Here is a 12,358-nt window from a genome sequence, read left to right as displayed (position 1 = left end):
TGAGGAAACTACATCAATTGTCTGGTTCGTACAAACAATTTGTCTAAGACTCAACTCACCCATGAGCAATTTGTCCGTAAAAGTTTAAACATCTTTTCTCCTTGCTCCGTTTAGTTACTGCATCAGTAAAAGTCAGCATGTGCAAGCTCAGTCTACACTCTGGAGTCTCACATTACAACTAAAGTGTGCACACAATACAAGCTTACACATGACGATGACGAACAAAACAGTAGTCAAATCAAACACTGGGCTATTAACTGGGTCAACATTTAATCGAGCCAGAAAGAGAGGGAAAATTTGAAACCTAAAGGGCATGGTATTTAGGTGCCAATGGACTGTGTCTACCCTACTCATCTTAAAACCACTCGATGCAACATTATGTATCTGAATCGACCCCTCTTACTCATCATTCTTCACCCTTCACCCTGCACCCTTGGCCTTAGTCGTCTATATTAGAGACAGAATACACAGCCTACCTAAAATAAATATATGATTCGGGCTTTATTGCTCCCGCCAATATTGTTTTAGGCTCCTATCCCAGTCTCTTCGCTAACCATCATTACACAGTCCGTAACTCGATAAATTACCGGACAGCTTGTGCGTACACAAGTGCCTTAAGAATTTCCCTCAATATTAATATTTATTTCCATATTGCTGTCAATTAAATATATCCATATAAATATATACAGCTCTCGGACCTCGGACCTCAGACCTCAGGCTCAACTGAAACCGGGAAATGTTGATTTTTTTATGCGTTTGAACAACTGCTGTATCATGTTTCATTTAGTAAAACATCAGGAATAATAATACTTACATACATATATATAGATTTCTATACGAATTACTTACAAAACTAATAAACGTTTTGTACTAATAAACTTTATTTAGATTTGACAATTGTTATCAAGTAGTTTATGAAATGAAAGGACAGGAAATTAAAGTAAATTTAGAACGAGATGTACTTTATTCGACGGTAATTAACGTCAGTGGTTAAAGTTTTTCGTAACTTGCTTTTCTGTGAAACCTTTACATATAAATATATATATATAATTTGAATAGAAAACTCGGTGGTAAATGCAAGCGGGTTAATGAAAAGCTCGAGTAATATATAGAAGTAATGACAGAGATAAAAGTTATTTTGTTCTGCTGTAGTATATTATTATTATTATAGTAAAGTTAACTAATTATATTACATGACAATTACTTAGTGTTATATTATAAAACTTATATATTATACTGATGATATTGGAGCGAGAAAATGTGTAATGCAGTATAAGGCAAAGTAACGATCCCATTAGCAGGTATTATTTTAGTTATGATCTGCTGTTGTTGGAGATGGAAGACAGAGAAAGAGAGGGAGGGAGAGTGCGTTTGTGTCGCAAGATAATGTGATATATATGTGTGGAGATGGATGTTGGAGAGAAGAGAGAACAAATAGGGATGATGGGATAGTAAGAGAAGTGTGTTCTCTGACAACGAGGTCGTCATCTCCAACGAGGAGCTCTGGGGCTGAAGTTGTGAGCTGAAGAAAGAGAGACGAGTTGCGGGGTAGTTGAATCAAGCCTCCGGGCTCGTATTACGTCGCTTCTTCCCCTCGTCGCTGGATAAATACCGCAGAGTTGTAATCTAGAGTTAATGGTGCTCTTATGGCGAGAGAAAGCACAGACTGGTTCAATCGATTTTTTTTTTTACTTTGCTTTTGTGACATCTAGTTTTTTGTTGCAGATATCGAACATGAAGGGTTGGGGTGCAATTTATATTCGATGGAAATTTTTAGGTGAGTGTTTGTTCAAATCGTAACAGGTCACAGATAAAAATAATTAAATTTACTTTGATATTTTTTTAAAGTTAATTAAATATTTAGTTTCGGTGTTTGTCATTGGTCTGTTCGGACACTCAGTAACATCCGAAATCAGCAATAAATTTTTTTAATTCCCTTTACATTGACTTTAGATCAGAGCCACGCGCTAGAAAAATTTTTATTTAAAAATCTAACTGTAAAAAATCGGGAGTAAATCCGGAGTGATTACGCCTTTTATTTAAATCCGAATACACTTCGTTACTTGGAGCTGGAGTTTTTTTCAGCAGGTATTTAACCTGCGTTCACTCGAAAAATTTTAACCGTCAATAATAATAATAGTATATATTTTTTTGTTAATTTATATAAAACGGGGATAAATTAAATTTTCGGTTTGCATTATTGAGGTAATAATAAGGATTTCGAGTTAACATTTGGCTTAAATCATAACAAGCTGACTGTGACATATTATCTTGTATATGAATCTACAAAGTAGCTGTGTATGCATTGTATAACACGTGCGAAAGAGCATTCTGGATGATATGCATTGCCGCAGGAGACTGTCACTGACAACGCAATTATGTCGTCTTGCTTGCGGTTCCACGCCGACCCCTTTGTGTTAACGCCCGCGTTATCAACCCGACTCTCTTATATATATATATATATTTATGAACAGTCAAACCCCTACTACCCTTCAGCCCACATACATGGGTATCGCGTTTATATATTTACCATATCTATCCTCAGGCTGCGTATAATGCAATTTTATATATTTTGTATAATACCGCGTCCTATATTTTTATTTAATTATTTTTCATCGATTACACATGTTAATTTAACATTAAACTCCGCTATATTTATCACACATTTTTACATTTATATATAATATTAATAAGTGGTTTTTTTGCGCACAAAAATAATTGAAAATGACGAGTGGATAAAAAATAATAATTTTAATTACATTACTAAGTATATAGTGATATTTGCGTAAAAATCATCATGGAGTATCATCAGCCAAAAAGCATACAAGCTTATCTCGTTTTAATAAAACTCTTTTGCTTTGTGTCAACAGATCAAACGAAAATAGATAAGCCGCATGGCAAATTCAAATTGTACTGAATTATACTCTTGCACGCGTGTTAACATCTGACTAAAAAGTACCAAACGCTCGGGGGATCATACATTTGTAGAATTGCCTGTTATAACTTGCTGTGATTCTGTGTGTAGTGTAGAGAAGGAGTAGGTTTTATATCACTGACGGTGGTACTGTTACTACTACTATTACAATTACTACTGACTACTACAGTATACTTGTATTACTCTACCTGTCGAGATGGGGAAATCAAAGGACCCACGGACTCATCAGACCGTGTATCATTTACGTGAAGCTCTAGAGAGTCATATTAATATATATATATATATATATATATATATATATATATATATATATATATATATATATATATGAATTGACAGACGGAAAGTGTAGGGTGTTAGAATCGTCGGTACGAAGCCGTGTTAGAGATTTTATTAATGTCACTGCTGCGAATCTTTCTCGCAAATCCTACCCCCATTCAATTTTCTCGGATTTTTTTTACGCTGCATTATATATATATATTGAAATACCTCACATATCACAAGCTTTTTATTTCACTGGTAAATTATAAATTTTATATTATAACGAGTTACATTTTTTTTACTATTTAATTTTTTATTAATCTGTTTATCTTTTAATCGCATTAAAAAATTTATTTAATTACTCATTTAAAATTAATAAAATTTAAATTTTTTTCACAAAAAAAAAAAAAATTAAAAAAAAATAACAATACTTATTTAAAGGATTTAATTAAATTTTTATAAAAAAGAAATTTTGAATAGAATTTCATAAAAAAATTTTTTATGCCTAATACATATTTAATGAAACCGGTTTTAATTATTATAGACACAAAGAAGTTTATCGCTAATTATTTACGTAAGCAAATAATATTAAAAAAAAAAAAAAAAAGGATATTGTATGTTATGCTTTTATTATTATGATTATGATTATAAATGACAATGTTGCATTATAAGGCGTCGCCCAGGACACCCGAGAGTCTCCAGGTGAAACGTAGGATGTTTTAAAGCGTCAGATTCTCAGCTTACATCACCCGTCACCCAATAGTAAAGCCACCCCGTAGCAGTGACAGCTAGAGCGCCCGTTCATGTCGTCCGCGCGTCGATTGGTCGTCCGCTGAGGGTAGTGGGCGTGGCCCTGATTTTCTCGTGCTCACCCCTACAGTACAAATACATTCAAATGTCCCACGAATACTATTTTCTGCTTCATATATATATACTCAACCCTAGGTATATCACTACCTACGGCAAAGCTCAAACGCTACCTTGGCATCGGGAGGATCGCGCAACTGGATTCATCCACAGAGGGGATAAATTGCCAGTTACTCTCTGCTCGTCATTTACCTGGACGATTCGCTGATTCCCGGTGCCTTCATGGGGATGGACCAGTCGAGGCGTACGTCAAAGGGGATTTTATATTATAATATACCCAGTGTTTGAGGGATGATTTTACAGCAAATATATCAGCATTATACATAAATATATCCTGCGCGATAGATAATCGTGTTGATGCTTTATCAGTCTCTCCAAAATATATTCAATAGTCAATATTCGATAGTATTATTCGCTAGTTGTCATTTAATCAATTTAATCATCTAAAAAATTCCGGAATTTATTTAAATATATTTTTTTTATTTATTTAATATTTTGCACACCTCAGCCTCAGAGGGTGTGCATTCAAAATATCTGAACAGTTAATACATTAAATTAATTTTTTTTTTTTAAGAAAAAGTAAAAAGCCCAATCCCGACATAAATTTAAAAAAAAATTTCATCGCTATTAGAATTTTCCGAAATTTTTAAACATAGAATATATAAGAATATATTGATCATAAGCTTTAACGTAACATCTAATTAAAAAAAAAAATATTTTTTCTCTGAAAATATTTTTAAATTTTTAACTGATAAATTGAAAATTTAAATTTATTGAGAGAAATCTCATAAGTGTTCTATTACGGATATACCAAAAATTAAATCAAATATATATAAATTTATTTATTTAGTTTTGTTGGTATATTTGTATGTATTTTAACACAATAAAGTCTAAGATACAAGTTATTTATCTGGTAATTTAAAAAAAAAAATACCATAAAAATAAAAATTCATATTTTATTTAAACACTCAAGTGTTTGAGCCGAGTATTTTTCTCAGCTTTATTCTGTTTATTTCCATTAGATTAAAATTAATATTTTTTATTATGATTCTGTTGATACAACAATTTACGGAAGATTATCATACTAAACAACCTGTAAAATCGCCGACAAAAAACTCTGGCGGAAGTTTAATTATATACAGTGCACTACAGGTTTTCCTTTCTCGCTCCAGGCTTCGCGATAAGAAATAACCCGGAGTTTTGTTGGATTTTTAGTATAGATCTACAATAAAAAGTTTAAACTCTTGTTTGATCATTGAATTTCCAACAAATCTCTCACTCTCACAACTTACTATACAACTTATGCAGCCATATAATAACAATAATAATAACCATAATATGTACATACCCATAAAACCTCAACCTGTTATATATATATATAAATATATATATATACGCTTCTTATATCTGACATCCACAAAAATTACTAGGAAAAAAATAAGCTTTTATTTATACGTCGACTTCACACTCACATTAAATTATAAAAACTCAATATTTATTTTATATCGATAAAAAAAAAATATACATATATATATACTGTCAAAAACGGTGTACACGCGGAGTCAATTTTCTCTAATTGCAGTATGAGGATCTGAGTACAAATAAAAAAAAAATAATAATAATATTTTTAAAAAATTAATAAATTATCATTAATTTTAATAAAAAAAAAAAAAATTCACTTCTAATAAAATGTCATTTTTGCCGATATTATTTTAACACTGTTTTTGGAATTAAACTCAACACCGCCTTTACACCAGAATATCGTGGACTTACACCTTTTTTTTACAGTACATACATATATATTTTAAATCTTTTATCTGAGTATTAAAACCTACGCACACTTTAAATCACAGTTAAAATTCATATTTTCAATAATAATAACTAAAGAAAATCCGTGTTACGCATGCAAGGTTTCATTCGTTGGTATATTTCATCTTGAATCCTAAATATTTTTCCATTGAGATGAAAAAAAATTTTTCTTTCGCTGAACAAACGACATTTTTCATTTCCGATAGTATTTCATCACACATATACATATACATATAGATATGTACATATATTTTGTACATGGCTACAGTTGGAGCGGATTTAACCAAGTCGGCATTAGGCCGTAAGGGTAAGCAAGGAACGGCAATAGCATCAACATCTTCGAGACATCTAGGGGTAGTATATGCCAGTGAGTAAGCATCAATAAGAGGGAGAGAGAGTAAGGGAGGTAAGGAGTGAGGAAGGAACCAAGTAAATCTACCACCCTATCCTATCAATCTATATACTATGTACAGCTCACGGGGATTTCACGCGTCGAGTCGCATTACCGGATCCTGCATCGTGTTAGCTGGATTACCAGATGTTGAGGTAGGACCTTCAACCTTATAGCTATTGCTTACCTATACTTCTATATACATATATAGAACTATAGGTTAGACTATTTAGTGTATGAAGACTGGGTTTGATGACTAAACTGTGTTTTGGTACCAAATAGTCGGGAATAATAGATCTGAAGGGCGAGTCCATTAAATTTATTGTTGAGTGTAATAAAAAATTATGAGCATAGATGATAATAAAAAGGTGAGCGTATGTATATATGTATATATGTTTGAATAGGATCGGGATATCTAGCCATGGGCCTTTTGTGAATTAAAAGCAGCCTTATCTGTTGTGAAATCGAGTGAACTTGTGTTGAAGATGAGGCAGTATGAGGACTAGGGCTAGGGCTAGGGCGTGAATCTCTTGTATTATATGGAAGGAAGAAAACGGCGTAGCAGAACGAGATGGAGGCGGTGATAGCGAGCCAAGGGGTGATATGATAGCGCCGGAGGCTCGTGCTGCTGACGGGTCAATTATCTCGAGTAGCGTTGAGTTGCCGCAGTCACAGTGAGAAGAGTCGAGCTAGAGCACTATTGCTTTGCTCAATCTCTCTTTACTTGGCTTGGTCTTTTATTTTGTCACTGGGGTTTTATTTTAAAATAAGGCCTTTGTCACGACCCACGCAAGCTCATTGTCCCGGGGCTATTAACCGCCTCATCTCATTTGACTCCTGTCAGATGCTTCCTCAATCTTTATAGCCCCTTGTATATATTGTCATGCTAAAATGATAATCAATTTTGGTAATTTGAGGATCAGTCTTGACAGCAGGATGTTTACCAATTAATATATTATTTTAAATTTATTTTTATCGTCACTGATGTTTTAAAATTAGTTATTGTTTTTTAAAATTATATTTTCTATTAAATTTTAATAAGTACAGGAAATTAGCCTGAGAAATTTTTACTGCGTTCATTTTTATTTCTACAAATAGCAGTCATAGGACTTTAAATATCAACTCATACTTCGGAGTAATTATAGATTTTATTCGAGTAATTGTGAAAGTTTACTCCGAGGGGTTTAAATAAATTACAAATTATCCGCTCCGCATTCACTCCGCAACTTTGTTACACAAGAAGTCTTAGAAATCTTTAGAAACATTTAATTAAAAATTTAAATAATTAAATTTGCCGACTCTGGACTCGCAGAGCTACTGAACCGCGACTTTAAATCACGGAATAATTTTCATCTTTATAAAAATCAACAAATCGAAATTAACTTTCCAGCAAATATAAATTAAATCCCTAAGGACGTGTTCTAAGCTGCAGCACGAGGGCCAAACGTGTTAAGCTGCCTTAGGTTATCTTCTCGCCATACTCACCAGTGTACCTGCCATGCCTGCACTTAAATTTGACAAGGACCCAGGTCTCAATCCATCTTGCATCTCTATATTTGATGGAGATGTAAAGTATTAAAAAAAATTACATGTATGATAAAAAGTATAAAATTAATAATGAAGTGATAAAGGAAATTTTTTAGCAGCGACATTATGGTAGCTGTTGGTAATAAAAAAATAATAATTATGATGTAGAGGTACCGAGTAGAGCACATTGGATGTGCAAACAGCGAGGATGCTGCGGTCGAGCGCGTTGCACTCGCATACATAAAGTCCGCGAGGGTTGATTTTCATCCGTGCCCAAGGTTAGAAGGCGCACTACACACATGTATCTATATATTTATTATGTATGTATATATGTATACATATATATAGAGCAGAGTGGAACAGAACTGATGGCGACTAGGATGTAAGCGTGCAGCAGCTAGAGGAATCGAGTAGGTTTCCATCCCCGGCAGCGATATCCCCGGAATCAGCTGCCAGATTATTCTATTACCGCGTATCAACATTGAGTTTGTTTAGTATGAAAACACTGCCGCCACCACCATCACTGTAGCAGCCGTTCATAACCGCATTGTTTCAGACAGATAAAGAATTTAACGTCGGATAATTAAAAACGCTGCCGGGTACTTTGTAAACTCACTTTCATTGTTTTATAATCACAGATAAGATTCTATTGCCCTCATATTTTTTTGCTCATTTAAATGTTTGATGAAAATTTATTAATTTAATTACTTAATTATGAAAAGTTAAAATTATTTATTTATCTTTTTTTTTTTTTTTTTTTTTTTTTTTTGGATATATTTGTATATTAATATTTATATATTTTTTGGCAAATAATATTAATTTGTAAATTATAGAGGGCGGATATTGAGAGACTAGATGAAAATAAAGGGGGTTAAGTATGAACGAGAGTTTACCTCGCGGGCTGTCGAAACAATAATAATCGGTGTGCTATACGCTCAGCCAACTGTTAATTAAAATAAAATTAATTGGATTGTTGTGCGAGTATATAAAGTTACATTGCACAGCTACATTGATATACTATAGATATATAAAGTCACGAGAGGCAAAATGGGTCCTCGAGAAAAATATTAATTTTATGCTTCGACAGTCGCTAAATAATTATTTTATATCAGTATGACCTAGTCATTAAAAAAAATTAATGCAGGCAAAATGGGCCGCTTGAAAAAATAATCAAATTTTTAAAAAACTTTTTCTGAACTTCTACTTTTTATCACGAAAAAAAATATATATGTGAAAAATCTAAGTAAATTTTTGAAAAAAAATTTAGATAGCCCATTTTACCCCTCTCTTTTTGATATATATCTTTGAGAAACACTTGCTGTTAAAAAAAGTAGAAGCAATTTAAAGTATGATCCAATAATATTTTCTCAAGTATTTTTATCATCTTTAATAAATATTTTTTTTTAAAGTAAGTGAGTCGGGATACGGCTCTTGAAAGGTATCGATGTTATTTTCTCTCAGAATCTCCGTAATTTTATAAACACCCAGAAAATCTTGCGTCACACTATTGGCTTCATCGGTAGCTCGCGAGATTGGCATACAAAACAAGCGTAAGGCTTCGCGCCGTGTACCCGCCGGGAAAATAATTACAAAATCACGAGTCAACTCTGCGGGGATGCTTGGCCTTCTATTCCCTTCAATACACATCCACACTACGCTTCATCTACGTCAGCTAATTTTAAATTCCTCTTACAAAGTACTCGAGTAATTTAATCAAATTTAGCCTCTTTTGTTTTTTTTTTTCTTATTAACCCAATTATTCATTAGGTTACAACTTACGTCAAATTCTCGTAAAAAATAATAATGTCAGAAGAAAATATTAAACAAGACAGCGAACCTGAAGCTGCCGAAATTTTGCCTGAGAAAAAGGAAATCAATCCCCTTAGAAAAAAAAAATGGACATGCGAGGGCCAACCTCTTTGGAGAATTTATTTAAATTCGTAATAAAACAATAAATTAATTTATTAATTAATTATGATAAATAATAATAATAATAATAATAATAATAATAATAATAAACAAATATTTATAAAGTTATATCGAGAAGGAAAAAAAACTGGAGCGGGAAGATAAATTTGGCAGACGTAGAAGAGCAGAACTACCTCGGGATTTAGAATCCGGCAAAGAGATGTATCCGTACGAGTGTTACCCGCTCAATATTTTAAATCTGAGTAGACGGGCGCAGCTGCCGAACCTCAGGACTACCGATGAGAAAATTCGTATCTGGCGTAATATGAAAGCCGATCCTCAAGTACTAGGGATACTTAAACACTTTAAAATAATTTAATAGAGTATTTGTATTATTAGTAGTAAGCTTGAGGAAAAAAATGTATCTTTGTTTAGGTCGACATGGCCAGTTTCACGCCAGTAATCCCGGAAGTAAAAATAACAGGGACTGGAGAGTGGCCTACCCGCTGGCCATGTCTTCAGTATCATGACCAAGTCATCGAAGACGGACAAGGGGAATATATTGACTTAAATGATGTTGACATTGATGATTATGTTACTTGCAAAGAGCTTGGGCATGCACGAGTCCCGGTAACGAGTGTTAGCTTTAAAAAAACCCAGATTGTTGATCAATCGACTGGAGAACATCCAGGTTTAGTGGACGGCGATTACATAACGTGTGAACTTAAGTCCGAGGGTGATGATCATAAGCGCGTGTACACTCAGGTCTGTTTGAGAGGGACCAAGGGGATGCATCTGATTGAATTAACGAGGGTACGCACGAAGACCTGGAAGTTTTGCTTTTATCAAGCCCTTGTTGCTTTGCTGGTTAAAACTCAGTTGAGGTTGTTTTCATTTTTATATTTTATTCTCTTCTCTTCTGCTTTATTTATTTTAATTAGTTGTTCCAATCATTGTTTAGATATAAGTTTGCTACCAGCAGTAACGTTGATTATATTTATGATCATGCATGGATGCTATTTATTCATGTAGGGAGTCTCAGTATCAATCATCGGCTTCGTTTAGATGACGTGGTAGTTTATAATTACAAGTACAGCGTGGAACTGGAACTGGTACAGGAGTTGAAAGACGTTCCGATGATTACCGAGGACGTTGGTTTCACATATTTGGAGCCATCTGCAAGATTACGGGCAATGAAAAGGCCGGAGTTGATGAAAATGACCGCGGAAATTGGGTGGGAAAAGCCTAAAGAACCTTCAGCTGATGAGCCGGTTCATGAATGCTGCAGAGATATCGAGAAGTGGTTTGATCAGCTATCGGACAGTTGTAAAAATTGTGTGTTTAGGACCAGTAGATTTTCGGTGGCTTTTTGGAACGATGGTAATTTTTGGTATCTTTACAATCCTTATCGCTGTGACAGGTTCGGGTTTTGGGATGATAGTGGTGCGGCTTGTATTGTCAAGTTTTGTACGAGGGTGACGTTGAAAAGGCATTTGATGATTTTGTTAATTAGGGCGTATGCTTATAAAGGGGGTGGTGTGGGGAAAATTAGCAGAGATGGGGATTACAATTTGGCTGAGGTTAAAAGTGAGGTAGAAAATTTGGAAAATGAGTTAGAAAGTAGCGGCGGTGGTGATAATTTAAATGATGAAGAAAAAAAGTTAGTTGAGGAAAATAATTCAAAAGAGGAAGAAGAAAATTTAGAAGATAAAGAAATAAATTTAGGAGATGAAGAAAATAATTTAGAAGACGAAGAAAAAAATTTAAAAGATGAAGAAAAAAAATTAGAAGAAGAAGAAAAAAATTTAAAAGATGAAGAAAAAAATTTAGAAGACAAAGATAAAAATTTAAAAGATCAAGAAAAAAATTTAGAAGACGAAGATAAAAATTTAAAAGATGAAGAAAAAAATTTAGAAAAGGAAGAAGAAAATTCAGAAAATAAAGAAATAAATCTAAAAGATGAAGAAAGTAATTTAGAAAATACTGAAGTATTAAATGATTCGAAAGATGAAGAGAAAATTTTAGAAAATGTTGAAAATCTAGAAGATAAAGAAAAAAATTCAAAAGAAAATACAATAACAATTCAGATATTTGAATTAATTTATCACTGTGCTAAAATTAATAATCTTAAATTACTTAAGAAAAAACCACCAAAACCAAGAACTAGAATAATAACCAAAGAAATAGATGAATGTGACTTAAATCTAAATAAATTAAGTAATGAATTGGATACTGATAATGAACGAATAGAAAAGCCGAGTTGGCTAAGTGATTATCGAATAACTTGGTCAAAATTTTCAGCATCGAGTGAAAAAAAATCTCGCTGGCACGAATATTATATAGAAGAGCCTCGGAAACTCTTCAGTCTCTGGGGTGAAATTCATCCGACGGGTAATATATTCGCGGAAGAAAATCATGGGAAGCAGATTCATGCGTGTTATCTCGTCTGCGCGGGGATGTCACGAATAATGGCGCCGGAATATTGGAGTTCCAAGACACTGGATACAGTAGTAATGTGCGGTGATCGATATTACACATGCAGCAGACTTCAAAGTGACGCTGCATTGGGAAATTCCATTGTCAATGATAACAATAATAATAATAACGATGACGATAGAGCACACGAGTTGTCGTGGGACAGACAGTTAGCGAAGCATTTT

This window comes from Microplitis demolitor, chromosome 1 (genome assembly GCF_026212275.2).
Source record: "Microplitis demolitor isolate Queensland-Clemson2020A chromosome 1, iyMicDemo2.1a, whole genome shotgun sequence".
In the NCBI taxonomy this organism is placed as follows: domain Eukaryota; kingdom Metazoa; phylum Arthropoda; class Insecta; order Hymenoptera; family Braconidae; genus Microplitis; species Microplitis demolitor.
This window is presented reverse-complemented; position numbering follows the sequence as displayed.